The following is an 8317-nucleotide window of genomic DNA, read 5'->3' on the forward strand; positions in this document are numbered from 1 at the left end:
ACCTCAAAGGCAAGTTGTCAATTGATTTATGCAACTTAGGGATGCCAAATATAGCCAGAATAATAGAATCTTATCTTGTCACAAAGTTTATGTTGATGAACCACTGAGGGCACTTTTGAATTTCCCTCTGTATTTTTCTGTGGTTGGTACTGCTAATTCTATGCATTTGTCTAACTGGATATAGAACTTCTTTATAAAACTAAAGCTCCTGATAGTGTCCAAGCTGGTGCTATCATAGCAGACTTTTTAGATGTCATTATATAACTGCATGAGGTTTGCAAATTTGAAGTCCTTAAGTTTAGAGATGTTGTATTCAGGGACTTTAGATATTTTGAAGGCAATGTCATGAGTTTATGGCCCAATCTAATTGGGGAAGGAGAAACTAGGGCGAAGTATATATCAAGGCTACATTCACAAGGACAAAATCTAGAATAATATGCCTTTGATGAGTTTATTAACTATCTGATCCAGGGAATTTTTGTTAAGCCCATGAAATCTGGACATACCCTATGTTGGAGATATAGGTGATCCAGATAATTGTGGTGTAGTTAAAGTCTCCTAAAATAATGACAGTTTTGTTTTTAGGGAGTTCTAATACATTCCGGAATTTTGTATGATTTTCTGAGGACATGGACGGTGTCCTGTAACAGGCTATAAGTTGGTGGTTTGCCTTATTTATTGTGATCCTGAGTTCTTTGAGCTCTATTTGTGGGTTTACGAGAATGTTTCTGCTGTTGATATGATCCCTAACAAATACAGCTGCATCAGGCCTGAGAGGTATGGCAGGTGCAAAACCCAGGAATTGTGTTTTTTTTTTTTTTACTTTTAAAGCAAATCTTACTATGTTCCAGATGCAGGAGAGACTCATAATCAGATCATTTGTTGTTGAGACTGTTGGTGTTGAGAAGAGCCACTTTTGTGTGATCCATACTGAGGTTTGATGAATTTGATACACTGGAAGGCCCATTATTTGCACACAAGTTTGGCTATCAGTTATCTCATCCCTCCTTGAAGGACACAAAATACTCAGCCAATTGCTGAAGTCAATTATTTGTTTTTCTTTATACATGGGCATCATTCTTGATGAAGGAAGAATTCCACTTAGCACCAAAGTCTTACTTTCATTTGTGACATGCATATAAAGTTGTAACATATCTCTGTGCATATCTGTCACTCATCTGGTCAGAATAAAACAAACATTTGTGGGTTCTGTTCAAGCAGCTTTATTACACACAAACATCAGAAATGAGGCTTTGTAACTTAAACTTAAACAAACTTATAAACAGACTGACTACCATACCCATACATGTTAACACTCTGGCTGTTTTCTCAAAATGGCACTGCTGCCTGCACATGCTCTGCATTTACTGCACATGCTCTATCTGAAAATGCTTCTTAAAGGTACACACACACCCCCTGATCTGCATCATCCCTCTTTGGGAAATAGTCCTTATACGAAATGACAGTATTTAATGACATTCAATTTACAGAAATGATCTTGTGACATGCATTTATACAGAACTAACTTTTTGACATGCAATCATACATAATCAGACACATATAAAGCGATTATGTCCAAGTTGCTGTGTATTTTACACTAGGTCTTGAAATATGACCTGATCGTGTAAAATAAAATAATTAGATCTAGCAAAGGGGACTGTCTTCAAGGAATGTTCAACTTTGGGGACAACTGGGACATCATCAGGAATGGGAATGGATACTGCCACATGTTCTTCAGTGTGAACATTGCCAGAGTTGCTCTGATATCTAGAGTCTGTATCACAGATAAGATGCTCCAATATTGTTTCTGATACATGAAGATGTCTGCGGTTTCTCCTGTACTCTATACCCTCAGATTCCACTAAGTAGGATCTCTGCTCAGTACATATACCTCTCACTTGACTAATTCAATCAAAGCCTTTTGTCATTTGCATCCTCACTGTCTCTCTTTTAACGGATGAAGAAATCTGCTCATTTTATCTTTCACTAAGCTAGTCTTGGAACTTGCTAGAAAGCTCCGGGTTCTCCTTGCCACATCCACAGGGGTTGCTGCTGCCATGTGCTTAGGCCTGTTTCTGCTTGCCACGTGTTGCATGCTCTCTACATTTGCTCTTGAGGCTGCTGAAACCATGCTCATCACTTGCAAGCATACTTGTGTGCCTTTCTGTGAGCTCATGGATTTGACAAATCTCTATGGCTTTGCTTAATATTAAATCACTGTCACAAAGCAAAATCTTTGTCACTGCAATACTATTAACACCCCACGCAAGCCTGTCCTTTATTAACTCATCTTTCAAGTCACCAAATCTGCATGTTTTAGCTTTGCTTCTCAAGTCAGTGATATAAGCTGCAGAAGTTTCACCTGGCTTTTGGTCTCTTGTATAAACAAAGTGCCTCTCTAATGTAAAATTTGTCTGGGGGGTTGCACATTTCTCTAAATTTACATTTTAAGCATTCAGGATATTCCCTTGATTCAGCCAGTACCACAATATGATGGTTTGCCCCTTCCCCAGTATTTATTTCTGGTGCATACACAAATGAACACTCTCTTTCAATGGCTTCTGACCCAGCTAATTTAAGCAAAATGAATGTCCTCTCACATGCATCTTTGTCAGAAAAAGCTGCTTGTATGAAAATAGCATTTTCCTGCTTGAATACTCTCCAATGTTCTGCTATATTATGATCAAACACAAGTTGCCTTGGTCTGTGAAATGCCTCTGCCATATCAACACACAGCAGTGAAGGTGCTTGAAATTATGTACGAATATACACACACAGGTATTTGCCAGAACTTTGTGCTAGAACATGTAATTATGTCCAATAGAGCAACAAACTTTTTGAATAAACTGTACTTTGCCAAATAAGTCTCTGTGGCACAAGAACACTCTGAATAACTGTACTTTGTGAAACCACTCATTATCAATGTAAGAAATACTTTCAAATGACTGTACTTTGCAAATAAACTGTACACAATAGAAGAAGCTCTGACTAAGAAACTCTTTGAAATTAATGCAATTTACAAATAAACCATACACAACACCAGAACCTTTCAAAATGGCTATACTTTGCAAAGTAACTCTGCACAGTGTAAGAAATAGTTTGAAATGCTGGCTTTCTGCATATAAATGCACACAACACAAGAAACTTTTCGAAATGCCTGTACTTTGACTGCACTTTGCAATATAACTGTACTTTGCACAGCACAGAGTAAACTGTTTGAAATAATTGCACCGTAATAAAGCACACACTCTGCAAGCACTTTGCACACTCTGAGATACTTCTAACAACTCTAGTTATGCTTTGAATGGCTTCGGTTAATGCAAAATAGTAGTTGGTGCTCAAAACATGGTCTTTTACTGAAAACATGCAGTTGTCTTGTCTTTAAGCGTAGTTTGCCCTTTTATTGTACTCGTTATGCCCTTTTAATCTGTCATGCTCAAGGTACTTTTCTTGTGCCTGTTTTACTTTAAAAATACTCATTATGCCAACCAAGAGTAATTCTGAGCCTCATATGAATAGTTTTGATAGTTTTATCAAATATCATGGTTTCAAACATTTTGTTTAATTAATAATGTTGTTTGTGCCTTTTGTTTGCTTAATAATATGTTTTTGTGCTACTCGATTTATTAATAATGTGTTTTTTGCCTTATAAATGTGCCATTTCATTTTCTTTGCCAAATAAATCATTTGTGCAGTTTTATTTACCTTTAGCTTGTTTCTGGCCCTTTTTCATTTGTCTGTGCTCCAATTCACTCCACTTGCTTAGTCTGCCTTCACCTTCAGTTCTGCACCTCATGGCTTGAAGAAGTTGCTCTTCTGATCCCGGTTCTGACACCATATCACTCGCCTGGTCAGGATAAAACAGGCAAACATTAGTGGGTTCTGTTCAAGCAGCAGTATTACACACAAACATATCAGAAATGAGGCTTTGTAGCTTAAACTTAAACAAACCTATAAACAGACTTACTACCACATTCATACATGCTAACATTCTGGCTATTCTCTCAAAATAGCACTGCTGCCTGCACATGCTCTGTATTTATAGGCACATGCTCCATCTGGAAATGCTTCTTAAAGGTATATAGACACAATCTGATCTACAATATTCCTCAGGGTTTTACTTCCCAGGTCATTCAGCTCCACATGGACCAGCACCATGTTATATTCATAGCTATCCAGGGAAAGATACATGAAAGCCCTTGTACTACTTTACCTACACCATTGATGTCAAAATTTGCAATAATTGTCTACTAAGGAAAGCCAAGCCTACATCCATTTTGATGAGACAAAGATTATATGAAATTAAGGCCATTGTTTAAGTATGCTGAAAACTACACTGACTAAACTATGAAATAATTTTAATTTCTTCATCTGATTACATGCTGTTCAAAATATTTGATATGAAATAGTGCCAAACAGAGAGAGCACTGAAACTGCCATTTGATACAAAATAATTTGCAGCACCACTGTACCAAAGCTGGCATCACTCGATGTCAGGAGAGTAATGCTCATTGGTTGTGCGTAACGACATGCGGCAAGCTGCTTTGTAAATTACCAGTACTGCTATTATTATAAATGCTACCACTGTGTGTACAGTGATCCCTAATCCCTGAGGGGACTCCCAATCCAACTTTAGTCAAACAAAAGGGGACCACAAGCAATTGATAAGAGCATGGAATTCCACTGAGAATATACTCTTACCTTTCCACTTCTTAAGGAATGAGAAGTAACTATGTTAGAAGTAAAATAACTTTTGTGTCTAAACAAAAAGAGTATCAGTTTAACAACTGCCTTCTGCAACTGGCATTATTTTGCAGATTTGTTATCTGAGCATGTACTGGTAACATTATAAGCTGAATAAAAAGGAAGTGTGACAGCACCTTAGGGAGGAAATGTGGAAAGAAACATAATTCTCTTTTGTTCAGAGAGGTCAAATCTCACTTGCTCTAAGCAGAAGTAATGCATAGAAGTTAATACTGCTTTCTAGGACACAAATTTCACACAGGAGTAGGTTATAAGATAAAAGGTTGTAAAATAAATTGTTAGCATGAGTCACAGTGCAATGATCACATTCAGAGCTGCACAAAATATTCAAATACAATTGACTTAATTTTTCTGACCACTGGGGTAGAAAATCAGTGAAAAAGTTCACTTTCCAGCAGACATCACAGCAAAAGCAAAATTATTTTTGAAATGAAAACAATAAAAGCATCAAATCAGAAACACAAATATACTTAGGTCATGTCATCTATTTAGACTGGCAATAGGAAGATGTCAAGAAATAAGCTCCTGATACAAATGTTTAAGACTCATGAATAAACATTGACAAGCTATGAATGTACAGTTAGCCCAGCCCACAGAAAGAAACATTGTGGATGCATCATGGAAAGAACAGTAACACTTTGGAAACGTACATCTTCTTATTGAGAATTTTTGTGATGTCTTATCGCCTTTAGTGTAACACACTTCATAGGTTCATAGGTTCATAGGTTGGTACTAGGCTATCGGCCCTAAGGCCTATGCAAGCCTAGCCATAACAGTTCCCTGGAATTTTTTTCCCACAATATTTACTTCTCTGGGCCCCTGTCTAGCAGTGCGACTGTCATGATCCCTGGGGTGAATTTCCTATCTCCCATCCAATCATCAAGGTTCCTTTTGAAGAGGGCCAATGAGGTGCTTTGCTTGATATGTATGGGCAGTCTATTCCAGAGTATGGGGAGTCTCTGGGTCAGGAACCTATCCCTCCACCATGTTTTGTTCATTGTGATGATAAGGTTTAGATCCCTGGAGCGTGTGGCTCTGAGGGATTGGGATTTCTTTAAGTGGAGCATGTCCAACAGCTCAGGGTTTGACATGGCCTTGTATGTTAAGCAGAGATTGCCTCTGAGTAGATGATATGCCACAGAGTATAGCTGGAGTTTTTTTAGATGGTCAGCATATGGCATCTGCTTTAGGCCTGTGATTCTTTTAGTGAGGTATTTCTGCGGCCTTTCCAGCTGTTGCAGATGTCTTGTGAGGTACATACCAAATGGGGCATTATACTCTATAATGGGTCTAATGAGGGATGAGTACAATGGGACAATGACCTCCTTTTTTCTGGATGAAAAGCCCTTAGTCATGAGGTGTGCCACGTAGAAGGATTTCCTGACTGTTGTGGCTATGTGGTTATCGAAAGTGAGACCACTGTCCACTTGTGTCCTTAAGTCTCATCACACTTTCGAAGTTTAGTGTCCTGCCACCTATTTGGTAGTTCATGGGTACATGTTTTTTTCCAAAGGGGATGACTATACATTTCTTGGCATTAAGCTTGAGCCCATGGCTCTGGCACCAGGTATCTGTTTCTGTAAGGCCCTTTTGTAGAATATTCACATCATTTGGGGATTCAATAATGACTCCCAGTTTGCAGTCATCTGCAAACTTTGTTAGCCAGAGTCCCTTACTGTTGGCCTGTACTTCAGAGAAGTATATGCCAAACAAGAGTGGTCCCAGGGCTGAACCCTGAGGTACTCCACTTGTTACTTGTCTGGAACTGGATTTGGAGTCGGCTACTTTTACAGTCTGGGTTCTGTCAGTAAGCCAGTTGGCAACCCATCGAGTGACGTAGGGATTTATGCCCATCTTAATAAGTTTATCTATGATTCCAGAGTGGGGGATGGTGTAGAAGGCCTTGGCGAGGTCCAGATAGGCTGTGTGGACCTCCTTACCCTTGTCCACAGCTCTGGAGACCGATTCAAAGAAGTCAATCAGATTCAGGAGACAAGATCGACCCTTCACAAACCCAAACTGGGTGGGGTCCAGTGTCTGGAGGTTGCCAATGTCTTTGTTTATAAGTTCCATGATAATGCATTCCATGCCCTTGCAAATCAGGCTTGTCAGACTGATGGGATGGTAGTTCCCGGGATCCAAGGTGGATCCTCCCTTGTAGAGCGGGATAACTGTAGCTGTGCGCCACTCAGTGGGCATGAAGCCTGAGGTGAGGCTATGATTAAACATGACACTTAGGTGGGGTGCCAGTTCATTTTGTAGTTCATGTAGTACACAGCCTGGGATGTCATCTGGTCCCATGGATGTTGTATTCTTAGTTTTGAAGAGTGCTGTTTCTACCTGTGTGGCGGTGATTATCGGAATTTGGCAATCTTTTGGTATTGAGATGGGCCCTTTAGGGGGTGAGAGGGGAGTGAAGTTGGCATTAAATCGATCTGCCAGGATATTGGCAATATCCTTGGGATCAGTATATTTAATGCCATTCTGTTGTAGCTCAGAGCAGATCTGAGCATTGCCATTTAGATTCTTGATATAACTATAGAATGCCTTGTGGTTGTCTTTGGCATCTTTGGCAATTTTATTTTTGTAACTAGCTTTTGAGGATTTTATGAGGGATCTCAGCTTCTTACTGAGGCTGGTGAGGGAGTTTTTTGCATCCTGGGATTTTCCTCTTTTCTGCAACAGTTTCTTCCTTCTGTTGTATAGTTTGTTTATAGCAGGGGACCACCAGATTGGCTTCCTTTTTTTGGAGAAGAGCATCTTGGCTCTATTTGGGATGGCACGATTCATGCACGAGTGTATGTGCTCATACAGTGCCTTAGTGTAGGAATCTTCAGTCGAACTTCCAGATCCTGCCTGCGTGGGTGTTGTGAAGTTTGTCACTTCTGATGTCAGTAGCATAAAGTTGGCTTTGGAGAAGTTTTTTAATGAGGTTTCCTTACTGGGGGGTGGGGGTGGGATGTGGATGTCAAGGGTGATTTGCTTATGGTCAGACCTGACCAATGCGGGGGTGACCACTGGTGTGGAGCATCTATCTCCCATGTTGGTAATGACCAGGTCTAGGATATTGGAGCCCCTGGTGGGACAATGGATTAGTTGATCCAGGGCATTGGAATTTATGAATTCCAAGAACCGTTGGGAAAAGGAGTTGGTACCCGAGTAGTTTTCCCAATTAATGGCAGGGTAGTTGAAATCACCTAGTATTAGGGTGTTTGGTTGTATCTTAATATTTTCCAGTATGTTTAGGAAGGTCTAGTGAGAATCTTGGGGTATGGTGGGAGATCTGTAGCAAGCTACAATTTGGATTGCAGTCTTACCTAGTGTTAGTTGCACCTGGAGAATTTCAGATGCATTGTGTTGGGCAACTAGCTTGGAGGTGTGAATATCCTTGGTGAGTATAGACACTCCTCCACCTTTAGTGTTTCGGTCTTGGTTTTGTGGCCGAAAAGTGTGGTAAGAATTGTAGCCTGGTATTGCAGGGCTGCTCTCTGGAGCCTTGAACCAAGACTCAGTCCCTGCACAGATATCAATGTTCTGCATTTTTAGGAGTGCC

This window comes from Protopterus annectens, chromosome 6.part0 (genome assembly GCF_019279795.1).
Source record: "Protopterus annectens isolate FY-2018-M chromosome 6.part0, PAN1.0, whole genome shotgun sequence".
Lineage (NCBI taxonomy): Eukaryota > Metazoa > Chordata > Ceratodontiformes > Protopteridae > Protopterus > Protopterus annectens.